Consider the following 14,331-nt stretch of genomic DNA (forward strand, 5'->3'; position numbering starts at 1 on the left):
ATAAATGTAAACATACTAATAGTCATAACAGATGTAAACGGATTAAAAATGCAATCAAAATGTACAGATCTTCAAATTGCATTTCAAAAAACCCAATATCCTATTGTATACTGTCTATAGGAGACACAATTTATATTCAAAGACACAAACAGAACAAAAGTAAAAGATGGAAAAAATGTATCAGTTAAACAGCAATCAAAACTAAGCTGGAGTGAGTACACACTAATAACAGGGAAAAAACACTTTAAGACAAAATACTACTAGAGATGAAGAGGGGGTCAATCCACCATGTATATCTGACAGTTAAAAATAAATATGTGCATAGCATCATAGTCCCCAAATGCATAAAAGATGATTGAATTAAAGGAAAAACAGACAAACGAATATAATATATAGGACTTTAATATCCTACTTTTAATAGTGGACATAGATAGCAATAAGCCAGACGATAAGGAAAAAGGAAACTTGAACAACACTATAAACCAACTAGACCTGAAAGACATCTATAGACCACGCCATCCAATAGGAGAAGATGTATTCTTCTCAAATAAACATCGGATGTTCTCAAGGACACACCATCAACTGTGGCATTAAACCAGCCTTGACGAATTTAAAATGAAATTATACAAAGTATGTATTCTAATCAGAATGGAATTAAATTAGAAATCAATAACAGAAGGAAATTTGGGATATTCACAAATACGTGCACATTAAACAACACATTCCTAAATAAACAATGGGACAAGGGAAAACTAGACAGCTCTTAGAGATTAATGAAAAATAAAACTCAGCATTCCAAAATTTATAGGATACAGCTAAAGCAGTGCCCAGAGAAAATTTGTAGCTATAAATATTCATCTTAAAAAGAAGATTTCAGATGAATAACAAATATTTCAGATTAGCTTTAAGAAAATAGAAAAGAGCAAACTCAAGTCAAGCAAAAGAAAGAAAACATTAACATCACTGTTCATCAGGGAACTGCAAATTCAAACCATACTGAGTTACTACTTCACACACACTAGGATGGCTATAATTAAAATGATAGAAATTAACAAATGTTAATGAATACGTGGAGAAATTGGAACAGTTATGCACTCCTCTTAGGAATATTAAATGGTACATCTGCTGTGGAAAACATTTCGCAAGTTCCTCAAAATGCTAAACATAGAATTGCCATATAACCCAGCATTCCACTCCTAGGTATGTTTTCAAGATAAAGAAAAACATATGTTCACACAAAAACATGTATGCAAGTGTAATATTCTTTATATAAGAACATATCATCTGCAAATATAGTCAAATCTATTTCTTCCTTTTTGTTTCAGATACCTTTTCTTTCTTTCTTTTTGTCTGACTGCTCTGGCTAGGACTTCCAGTACTATGCTGAATAGATAGGAATGATGAGAGTAAGCACCCATGTCTTCTTCCTCATCTAAAAGGTAAAGTTTTCAACCTTTTACCACTGAGTATGCTAGCTGTGAGCTTCAACAAATGGTGTTGGGGAAATCGAATAACCACATGAAGAAGAATGAAATTAAACCCTTATCTAACAATACTCACGAAAACTAACTGGAAATGGATTAAAGACTTAAACGTAAGACCTGAAATCAAAAAACTCCCTGAAGAAAACACAGGGGAAAGCTCCTTGACATTGGTTTTGGCCATAATTTTTTGGATGTGACACCAAAAGCATAAGCAATGAAAGCAAAACTTCATGTGGAACTTCATTAAACTTAAAAGCTTCTTCTGCAAGGCAAAATAAACAACCCACAAAACAAAAAGGCAACCTACAGAAAGGGAGAAAATATTCACAAATCCTATCTCAAGAGGGGTTAATATCCAATATATATAAAAACTCATAACTTAACAGCAAAATACTCTCAAACCATCTGATTTTAAAATGGGCAGAGGAACTAAATAGACATTTTTCCAAAGAATGCATACAAATAGCTAACAGGTAAATAAAAAGACACTCAATTATCACGGAAATAAAATCAAAGTCACAATGAAATATCAGCTCACATCTCTTAGAATGGCTACCATCAAAAAGACAAAGGATGGTATGTGTCGGCGAGGGTGTGGAGGAAAGGGAACCCTTGCACATTATTGATGACAGCGTCAAGTAGTACAGCCACTTCGGAAACTAGCGTGGAGGTTCCTCAAAAAATTAAACATAGAACTACTGTATGACCTGGCAGTCACACGTCTGGGCACATATCCAGAGGAAACGAAAAGAGGATTTCAAAGAGATGTCTGTATGTCAATGTTTACTGCAGTGTTATTCACAGTAATCAATACATACACAGAAGCAACCAAATGTGTGTCCGTCAACAGATCCATGGATAAAGAACATACAATATATATTAATATTATATATATTTATGTCATATATACTTATATTTTATATACACATAATGAGAAAGAAGGAAACCCTGCCACTTGCAACAACACGGATGGACCCTGAGGGCATTATGCTAAGTTAATACGTTACTAAACAATAATAATAAGTAAAACAATTCAGACAGAAAAAGACAAACACTGTATGTCTTTATCTCTCTGTGGAATCTAAAACAGCTGAACTCAGAGGCACAGAGTAGAAAGGACGTTGCCAGCTGCTGGGGGGTGGGAGAAGTAATGAGATTACTTGAAGTAGTAAGACAGATTCTGGGAACCTAATGCACAGTGTAATGGAGGTGAGAGATAATAATCCTGGTATGATACACTTGAAAGTTGCTTACAGAGTAGATCTTAGATGTTCTCATCATAAAAAAGACATGGCAATTATGTAAGGTGATAGACATGTTAGCTAACTCTATGGTGGTAATCATTCTCCAACATGTAAGTGTATCAAATCAACACAGTATACGCTTTAAACATATGCAGTGTTATATGCCAATATCTCAATAAATCTTTGGGAAAAAGTTCTGTTTTATATGACTCCCCCATCACCAGAAAAGGAATCCAATATCAACGGATGCCATTTTGTTATAGTAAGCGCTGGCTCCATCTCTCCTCATTCTAAGTGCTCTGGTCTCCCTAAACCGCGACCTGAAACACTTCATGCTACGGCCCCAGCTTGAATCCAGGCCTCAGACTTGAAACTGCAACATTCTTTGTCCCATACCATAAGCTCCAACAGCACAGTCTTTTTCAGTTTTGTCCTCTCCTGCTTCCTTCATATTGCTAGGTCCATCTGTAATTGTCAAATCCCATATGTCAACTCATGAACTTTTATTCATTTATAAACTGTTCATGATATAGCATTTTCTCTTTCACACAGAACTCACTTTTATCCTCATTTATGTGGCCTCTAGGCCATGTGTTTGCATCTGAGAGAGATACAGGGTTGCATCTCTGCTTCCCTAAACTGTTAGTGCCTTGAAGGATGGAAGCCTGTAATATTGACATGTTTCTCCAGAAAGACTAGAATAGCATCTGATTTTTGATGATTTAATACAGATCAATGATTGGAAAGTGATTACTACAGAGGTTCATATACGGCAGAGATTTAGAACATCTATAAATTGTTGTCACTCATGGAATTCAAGTTTTTATTCTGCACCAAAAAGGTATCTTTGGGCAGGGAGTTTTAGCAAGGTTCCTTCTATTTTATGAAGAAGGTATTTTTCTTTTTCTCATTCTTTACTCTTCTAGTAAATTGTTTTACATTTCTTATTCTGGTAGTTGGTTTTGTTTTGTTTAAAAACTTCAAACAGTACAAAATTGATTTATCCTTGTTTTTCTTATAATTTATGTTTTTGTACACTTCACAATTATCTAATACCTAAATAACATCTTTACATAACATACATTTTCATAGATTAAATGTGAAAAATCCCTTTAATCTTTGTAAGCTCTATACCTCTTATCCCACTCTTCTTCCTAGATTTACCCCCATTGTTGGTAGGTATATTTTCAGATGAATGCCAATTCACAGAACTATCTGCCCAGTCTTGTAATTAAAGATCATTTCATTTTGCATTGTATTTTATTGGACTACTGTCTGACTTAGAAAGTTTAGTGAGACTGGGATTCTGACAATAATTTCCAAAACAAGTATCATAACTAAAGCATAATGTCAATATTCCCTGATACTGGTAAGAGTGATCAAAAGAATGAATTTTAAAATGCAATCATGTATATTTTAGATTAGATTACTCAAGTGTCTGAATAACTTCAGAGTACCTAAAAATGTCCTCCTTTTATCTATTGTGTTTTCATTTATTTAAATGTCCTTAGCTTTTCTAAGAAACACTTTGCATGTCAATATGCACCTAAGGATGTATAGAAATTGACCCAAATCTGAAAGTTTTGTTTTTAAAAATAATCTTTACTATATGGTATTACTTACATGTGGAATCTTAACAGTATAACAAACTAGGAAATACAAAAAAAAAAAAAAAAAAGCAGACTCACAGATAAAGAGAATAAACTAGTGATTACCAGTGCCAGGGGGGTGGGGAGGGGCAATATAGAGGTGGGGGAGCGGGAGGCACAAACCACTGGGTTTAAGGTTCAAGGATGTATTGTACAAAGAACAGAGGAATAGAGCCAATATTCTATAACAACTGTAAATGGAGAGTAACCTTTAAAATTTTTATGATTTTTTTAAATTTAAAAAATAACATTTTTATACCCTAAGCTCCACACAAAAACTATAAAAGAATTTGACAAGGTAGCAGGATACAAAATTAACATACAGAAATCACTTGCATTTCATTACACTAACAATGAAATAGCAGTAAAATCAGTAAAGAAACAATCCCTTTTAAAATCACACTCAAAACAATAAAATACTTAGGAATAAATCTGACTAAGATGGTGAAAGATTTATACATGGACAACTACAGAACGTTCACTAAGGAAATTAAAGATGACTTAAAGAAATGGAAGGATATCCCATGCTGTTAGACTGGAAGAATCAATATTGTTAAAATGGTGTTACTGCCCAAAGCAATCTACAGATTTAATTCAATCCCTATCAAATACCAAGACCATTTTTTAACAGAACTAGAACAAATAAACTTAAAATTTATATGGAATCACAAAAGACCCAGAATTGTCAAAGTAATATTGAAGAAAAAGAATGAAGCTTGAGGAATAACCATCCCAGACTTCAGATAATACTACACAGCTACGGTAATCAAAATAACATGGTAATGGCATGAGAACAGACATACGGATCAATGGAACAGAACAGAGAGCCCAGAAATAAACTTACAGACCTACAGTCAATTAATCAACAAAAGAAGCAAGAACATACAACGGAGAGTCTCTTCAGCAAGTGGTGTGGGGAAAACTGGATAGCAGCATGTAAATCAATGAAGTTAGAATACTCCCTCACTCCATACATAAAAATAAACTCAAAATGGCTTGAAGACTTAAAATATAAGACAAGACACAATAAATCTCCTAGAGAAAACATAGGCAAAACATTCTCTGACATAAATCTTAGCAATGTTCTCCTAGGGCAGTCTACCCAGGCAACAGAAATAAGAGCAAAAATAAACAAATGGGACCTAATTAAACTTAAAAGCTTTTTTACAGCAAAAGAAACCATAAGCATAAGAATGGAAGAAAATATTTGCAAATGATGCGACTGACAAAGGCTTAATTTCCAGAATATATAAACAGCTCATACAATTTAATAACAACAACAAAAAACCCAATCCAAAAATGGGCAGAAGATCTAAACAAGCAATTTTCCAATGAAGACATACAAATGGCCAATAGGTACGTGAAAATAATGCTCAATAACACTAATTATCAGAAAAATGCAAATCAAAACTACAATGAGGTATCACTTCACACCAGTCAGAATGGCCATCATTAAAAAGTCCACAAATGATAAATGCTGGAGAGGCTGTGGAGAAAGGGAACCCTCCTATACTGCTGGTGGGAATGCAGTTTGGTGCAGCCATCACGGAAAACAGTATGGAGATTCCTCAAAAGACTAAAAATAGACTAACTCTATGATCCAGCGATCCCACTCCTGGGCATATATCTGGAGGGAACTCTAATTTGAAAAAGGTACATGCACTCCAATTTTCATAGGAACACTATATATACAATACCAAGATATGGTAGCATTGAGAGATGCCTGGATAAAGAAGTAGTGGTATACTTATACAATGGAATACTACTCAGCCATAAAACAGAATAAAATAATGCCATTTGCTGCAACATGGATGGACCTAGAGATCCTCATTTTAAGTGAAGTAAGCCAGAAAGAGAAAGAAAAATACCATATGATATCACTCATATGTAGAATCTAAAAATATGAAAAAAGAAGACACTAATGAACTCATCTACAAAACAGAAACAGACTAGCAGACATGGTAAACAATGGAAAGGGGGTGGGAAGGGATAAATTTGGGAGTTTGAGATTTGCAAATGTTAGCCACCAAATATATAAATAGATTAAAGAAAAAAATTCTTCTGTATAGCACAGGGAACTATCTTCAGTATAATAATCTTTAATGAAAAAGAATATGAAAACAAATATATGTATGTATATGCATGTCTGGGACATTGTGCTGTACACCAGAAACTGACACATTGTAACTGACTATACTTCAATAAAATAAATAAGTAAATAAAATAAAAAATAAGCTCTTTATCTTAAAACAGTTTTTAAGAATTACTGAAAAGAGAGTGTAGAGTGTTCCCATACAGCTCATATCACTAGTATGTTACACTGGTCACAATTATTAGCTAAAGTTTATACTTTTTTTCAGAATTCCTCAGTTTTGCCCTAATATATTTTTTCTGCTTTTGGATCCCAATCAAGATATTACATTGTATTTTATCTTAGTCTCCTATGGTTGCTATAATAAATTGCCACAAAGCTGTGGGTGTAAACAACAGAAATGTATTTTCTCCTAGTTCTGGAGGCCAAGAAGTCCAAAAAGTCCAAAATCAGCTTCACTGGGCCAAAATTCAGGTGCTGGCAAGGCAGCACTTCCTGAGGAGGCTCTGCAGAGGGGATCTGTTTCCTTGCCTCCTCTTCCAGCTTCTGGGGGTTGCCTCTTCCCTTGGCTTTTGACTGCATCACTCCAATCTTGGCCTCTTCCTTTTCTGTCAGATCTCTCTCTACCTCTGTCTTAAAAGAATACTCGTGGTTGTATTTACGATTGATGCAGGTGGTCCAGGATAATCTGCCCTTGTCAAGGTCATTAATTAAACATCTGCAAAGTGGTTTTCTGCCATATAAAGTAAGGTAATATTCACAGGATGTGGGTATCTTTTATGTGGGACCATAATTGAGCCTATCACACATTTAGTGGTCATATCTCTTTAGGTTCCTCTTATTTGTGAGAGGTTTTTTTGTGTTTTTTAAGTTCCTTGTCTTTGATTACCTTTACAGTTTTGAGAATGACTGGCTAGGTATATTTGTAGAATATCCCTTAAATGGAATTTTCCCGTACTTTTCCTTTCTATCTTTTTTTTTTAAACTGAAGTATTAACAATGTTGTATTAGTTTCAGGTGTATAGCAAAGTGATTCCAATATATACATATATATGTATACATTCTTTTTCAGATTCCTTTCCATTATAGGTTATTACAAGATTTTGAATATAGTTCCTGGTGCTATACAGTAGGTCCTTGCTGTTTATCTATTTGAGATATTGTAGTGTGTATCTGTTAATCCCAAACTCCTAATTTATCCCCTCCTCTGCCTTTCCCATTTGGTAACCATAAATTTATTTTCTGTGTCTGTGAATCTATTTCTGTTTTGTAAATAAGTTCATTTGTAACTTTTTTTTTAGATTTCACATACTTTTTTCTCATGACTGAACTGGAGTCGCATTTTGGGGACGGAAACCACAGGGTCAACAAAAGGAGAGTTAGACCAACAATTCACAGGAGACCATACCAAAGATGTATACCATCAACAGGATTTATCACTATCAACTGACTTCATCAGGCTCCATCTCCTCTCAAGTTGCTCTTCCTTCCCTTCTAGTTCATAGGTACTCTTTAGGAGAAAGTCACTATGTGCAGCCTGTATTTAAGAGTAAGGAATTAGGCTTCATCTCATCAAGAGGCATCTACAGAAATTATTCGGAATTTTTCTATACAAGAGGGTTGTCTGTTCCCTAACATTTATTTATTTACTCAGTGATTCATGTCACTCTGGATGCATGGATATTCATTTTATACTCTGGGTTATAAGTCAATATTCTTTATTCATATTGTTGACCAAATTACTCCAGTTTTGTTCACTGGGAGGTCTTTTAGTTAACTTCTGTGTCCCTCTGCTATACTCCCGTAATTTTTTTTTTAACATTTCTTTATTTCCTGGTACTACAAGAGACTTCAGACCTACCATGTATATATCTTGCCCTATTGCCAGAATGAGCTGTTTCTCCAAGGGGCCTTGATTCTTTTTATTAGAGAATGGTCTAAGAAATGAAGACATGGGTGCAAACTGTGCTCATGGCTACTGAAATGTCATTGATTCCAGGCCCTCTCAGCTGAAGGAGCAAGGAGATAAATGTGTTAGACTAATCTGTGAATAAAGACATGCATATACACACACACACACACACACACACACATATTTCTATATGTAACCATTTGTTTCTATATTAAATTTAACATGAATTAATAGTGATGTTCCCAATGCTAATCCACTACCATATAGATCATTTAGCTAGCCTGCTCCTCTACAACTCTCTCCAGTTAATAACAGTAAGAAATCTGTCCTCGGTAACTTAGTATCCATTTACTTAACTGGTATGTGGTCATTATGTTTCTGAGGTCTATTAACTTAGAATGGGCTCTTCTCTCCAAGTCCTCTTTTTTCCTTTACACCCTTGCCACACTGCAAAACCAAGTACGTTGTCCAGTGTTAGAACTGCATTGTTGATTTGTCTGTTATCTTCCTTTTGATGCTATTTAAATTGATGGAGGAACTACTTTTTCTTAAAAATCTGAAGTATTATTTAGAATTGTGCATAGATTCAGGTTCACCTTTGGGAAGGATTCTTCTAAGAGACAAATTTTCTGGGTATCTAGCTGTCTCACTTTTAACAGTGGTAAGATTGATCATAGATTCTGGTGGCAATAGAGTAATTCTTCCTTTGTAAAGTTCCCCATCAATCTTTCATCTAATTGTTTACTCCTCTGCTGAAATGATTATTTAATTACAATTTGCTAAGTGGCACTGTTCTAATTTTGGTATTTCTTCATTTATTAGTTAAATTTTTCTCTAATACAACCACTTTCATCATTAGCTAGGACTACTGAATTACGCTAAAATACCACTAATATAATAGACGAGATTAGCAAAGAAGAGATTAAATTTTCTGGTAACTGCCGATTTCAGGGTAAAAAAGTGATGCTCTAGATACCCAGGTGGTGACCAATAAAGGTTTCTGCTTGTGCTATTTACTGTTGTTGTTGTTTGACCATATCCTCTAAGTATCCTCATTAACTCATTATTTTAAAAGATACACTCTTGTATATTAATGAATAGAATCTGATTTTACATTTGTTGTACAAACTTTCCCAACTTACGGGAGTGCCTTCATTTTGGTCCCACAGTCCTTTTGATACAGCACTAGCAGACATTTACCGTGTCTTTGCTGTGATACAATATCTTCGCCTATTTGTACATTTCATATACGAGTCCTGGCATCAGCCAATAACGTAAGATGCACTACTTGCTGAAGCGTTTCAGATTCACAGTTTGGGGGACAGAGGTGCCTATTCCTACCAGGTTGTTACTATTTCTAGGTCTTTTTAGTGAACCAAACTAGGATGGATGGTTGGATAGACAGGTAACTGCAGAGCAGTTTTTAAGACACAGAAAGACTTATAAACAGGTCACAGTCTTTTCAGCTTAGTGCATTAATATAACTAGAAAGTAACTTTAAACTATAAAAAAGTATATTTTGCAGTCTTCAAAGGAAAAAAACAGGGGGAAGAAAAACACCAATAAAGAGGACATCTTTGAGGTGATCCTGTGTTCACTGTCCACAAGAAAGGACATCTCATCTAATGGATTTCAAACTTGCTGATGTCAAAGACAAAGCTAAATCCTGAGCAGAGACAGTTACAGGCAATTTTATGCAACAGCCTCTGAGGATTCCAGAACCTGCAGCAAAATGGTACCATAACGACTGCCATTAACATTTGGTTTACAGAAGTCCTTCTGTTCTGAGTCCATGTCTTTTTTAGGACAATGTCCTTCTGATTCCTATGTATTCAGATTATAGGATAGACTTTGCTTCTGGTACTTATTTTATTTTCTGTGAATATAATTTTTCATTTTAAATAAAAATATTGCCTTTTAATATATTTTTATATATTAAATACATACTTAATATATAAAATTGTATACTTTATACTTACATACTTTTATATATTTAACACTGGCTTCTCTATATCTTGACTAAGAGAAAAATATGTTGATTATATCAATATGAGCATATTCACAGTCCCTTTGATTTAATTATTTTTTCTCTTTAAAATTAATGATTTGGCACTTGGGTGTCTAACTTAGTCTGAAGTGTATTTTAGTTAGCATTAGTCATTGTCTCAGCCATGGTTAGTCCTGAGCCTTTATAATCGCACATCTTCCAAGAAATGACTAGGTAATAGCGAGCACTAATAACAGCAAGACTTTAAAGAAAGAGAGGTCTAGTTAATAGCAATACTTAAAAGAAAAAAATAGAAAGTCATTTTTCCCACAGACCAGACCTTGCTAAACCTTCCAAGGAAGGGTCAATACAGGCAGAGCAGATTGAAGCTTAGTAAGAAAGGACCAGCTTAAAATGAAACATTTCTTTAAAATCTCTTATTTTACAACAGAAATCCATGCTTAGTATGAATTCTACTTAGTAATATGCTTATTTGATATGCGTTTTTCCATAATAGTAATGGCTTATATTTATTGTGTGCTTAGTATGTGCAAGACATAGTGTGAGTGCTTCAAACATATGCTCTCATTCAGTTCTCTCCATTCAGGGAACTGATGCTCAGAGACGTTTTGTAATGGACATCTCCCAAAGATAGGGTCAAGATTTGAACCCAGGATTATCTAACTACCTAAGCTCTTGAACATCACCCTTCAGAACAATGCGCCAAATTTATACTATAGTTTTTAAAGCCCTCTAGATCAGTGTCATAAAAAAAGTATACAAATACTTCATTTTTCAAGGACTGCCTTAAATCTTTATCAATTTCTCTGCTTCATTCAGAGAGATTTGGAACACTTGATCCAATGTGGTCCCAGAGAATTGATTTTTCTAACATAGAAGGCAGGGGATCAAAATGCAGGGGGTTAAGGTTCACTTTAAGAAACTATATCCTTTAGGTTTTTCCTCCATTTATTTCTGTATCAACTCAGCGCCCTGTCCTGGCTTTTCTTTGTAAGAAAAAAGCCAAGCTGCTCCATCCAGAGACAAGCCTTACCTCACCAATAGGTGGCTGAGGTGCTAAGGAAGGAAGAGAATCAATGACAATGAGGCACAGCACTGTGCCTCACTTGCTCCTCTAGCAGGGCCAGTCTCAAGGGGATGGTTGCAATTTATTTTAAAACTTTGCCTATCTTGGCAAGCACAAATGCCTTCTGTTTATGCTGTAAACATGTTTTTTTTTTTAAAAAAGATATTTTTCATAAAGTTATGGCGACTCTCTGTGTTGGGAAGGTAACATTGTTATTTAGAGGAGAGCTGGGAAGTTGAGGATGCATAACACATCGCAGTCAGTGAATTTTTCATCACTTTTCGCAAGTAGTGCTGATAATTTTTTAGAATGGATTAGAAAAAGGTATCTTTGGTACCTGTAAGTATATGCATATATACACCAAAAGCATCTAAACTGACCATAAGAGACCACCTAGATTGTGCATATTTTACATGGATACTTTTAACAATAATATACTTATGTTAAAATGACTTACCTTTCAGTAGACATGTAGAAAATCAGCCAGAAAATGACTTACCTTTCAGTAGACATGCAGGGAAATCAGCCAGGGAGTTATGCATATTTTAGCAGTATTTAAGCAATCAAAAAAAGTCAATCTCTCTTTAGAAAATTTAAAAATAAATCTAGTTTAAAACTTCTAACTGTAATTCTGTTGGCCACTGAGCTGCAGCAGCAGCTTTTGTAAAATATGTTCCTCTGAGAGCCCAATTTATCAACTGATAATACTGCATTTGGAATTCAAGTATATGGAGAAGTTCATATTCTTGGCATTTTTAGCACTAGAAAGCTGGCTATGAAGATGTGAATACAAAAATAGAAGTTTGGTCTTCACCAGAGTAGCTTTGTGAATCCTGCCCTGGAATGCAATATAGATGACACTATCGAAAGAATTACCTGTAAGAAATCTCTGAAGCCACATACCTTGGCTGAAGACTGGCTCCATCCTTGCTGGCCGTTTCATATGCAACAAGTTATTTGACCTCTCTGTGTCCAAATTTCTTTACCTGTAAAATAAAGATGATAAAATTATTTACCTCACAGGGTTTTTTTTAACAGGATTATACAAGTTACTGCATGAAAAGAGTTTTGAGTAATCCCTGGCACACACACAATGCCATTCTCACCATGTATTGTCTGGTTTATTAGTTCATCATTTTACTTATGAGTGTCCCTTCAGGACATGTACATTAACATATCTGAAAATATTAATTTATCATATAGGCAAATAGTCTCTTGAGTAAGGTTGCCATATTTAACACATAAAAATAGGGAACATGAACTTAAATTTGAATTTCAGATAAATAATGATTTATTTATTTACTTATTTACTTATTTTTAGTGTAACTATAGATCAAGTATTTCATGCATACGAAGTGATATTCTAACAGCTTTTCAATCCCTCAGTAAACATTTATTCTGTTTCCTGAGGTTCCAGTAAAGATCCCAGATTATTTCTCATTGACCTGGTTTGGGAGACGATCTTGTTAAGTGCGCCAGATACTATGACAAGAGACATGAAGTGCTGTTTTGTCCATGATGAAGTCATGGTGTGCTCAGTCTCACCTGGAAGTCATAGAATGAGGTAAAAGGTTACCCCTCAAACAGGTCAAAAAGAAAACATTCATGAACCTTTGCTAAAGCTACTTAAAACAGAAAGTCTTCCCTCTGAAAGTTGAAAAGCTGTTACAGTGTAACCCGGAAGCTACCTGAGAGACTATGCAATAAACAATAAACAAAAACAATACAGAAGAAAGCAAAGAGACAGGAGAGAGAAAGATAAGATTAGGTTCTCAAAGATGTTTGGAGTCCCTAGAGCCAACTGACCAGATTTGATATACCGCTGGCCTTTTCATTTACAGGAACCATTATATTTTCTATTTAGCTAACATCAGTTTACATTTAGTTCTTTACACTTATGGCTGAAAGATTTCTGACTAATAAAGCAACTAAAGGTCATCTATAAGGCTTGGGAACCAGGTAATAGTTTAAGCCAGAAGCCTGGAATCTTACAGTTAGTCTTAACATGGGTCCTAGTACATGATTAGTGTTCAATAAATAATGGCCATTGCTAATAGCATAATTATTACTTGGTATATGTTAAAGGAATGAAATGTAACTGATTTGTTACATGAGAAAAAGTTGCAAACATACAGATGTTTTGTCAAAGGGCATTTAAACCAACTCATGTTATTTCAGTGTCTTATAATCAACACACTTATTTTCTCAAAGAATCACCAAAAATATTCTACAACAGCACACAGCCCTTAGAAACATTTTGACAAATTGACTCAGACAAGTGGAGATTTTAATTCCCTAGAAATACAGATACTTTAAAGAAATAAACAGATAAAAATTTCTAAGGCAATTTGAGTTTGGGTTTTGTTAAATGTTCAATGTTAGCAAACTTGTTCAAGGCATCAGATGACCTAGAACACAGATTTTTTTTTCCTGTCATTTGGTGCCACGACAGTACTGAAGCAGAACTTTCTGTAATCCTCTCATACATCTCTAATTTTTTTTTATAATGCAAGGAATGGATTTTTGGTGGATGATATCATTCTGGTTGATATTACAATTGTTATGACCTTATTCGGTAAAAAAGTAATGGAATCTTGCATAGATCTTCATTTTTATAAATTCTGTAATTCTGAAGCCAGATGACCATAGGTCTAAACTCAGTTCTGCTACTTAAAACATTTGAATACATTAGGCAGGTTACTTTACATTTCTAGAGTAAAGTAACTTCACTTTTCAATTTTCTTTTTTGAAAACTGGACCTTGTAATAGTACCTGCTTCACACAGTTGATGTGAGTAATAAATAAGTTAACATGTGTGGAGTATATGTCAAGTACTTAGAAGTCTGGGTGTATTGGAAGAAGCATGTTAGGTGTAA

General features: G+C 34.5%; 1 long non-coding RNA gene across 2 annotated transcripts in view; it reads right to left on the reverse strand.

Moving 5' to 3' along the window:
• The window catches only part of LOC123614502 (uncharacterized), a 455,655-nt gene that overhangs the window by 89,882 nt on the left and 351,442 nt on the right, over positions 1–14,331 (reverse strand). For both annotated transcript variants that reach the window (XR_012508250.1, XR_012508249.1), the window contains exon 6: positions 12,359–12,441. This is a non-coding gene — a long non-coding RNA (uncharacterized LOC123614502). The remainder of the gene's footprint in view (positions 1–12,358; positions 12,442–14,331) is intronic.

This window comes from Camelus bactrianus, chromosome 7 (genome assembly GCF_048773025.1).
Source record: "Camelus bactrianus isolate YW-2024 breed Bactrian camel chromosome 7, ASM4877302v1, whole genome shotgun sequence".
NCBI lineage: Eukaryota > Metazoa > Chordata > Mammalia > Artiodactyla > Camelidae > Camelus > Camelus bactrianus.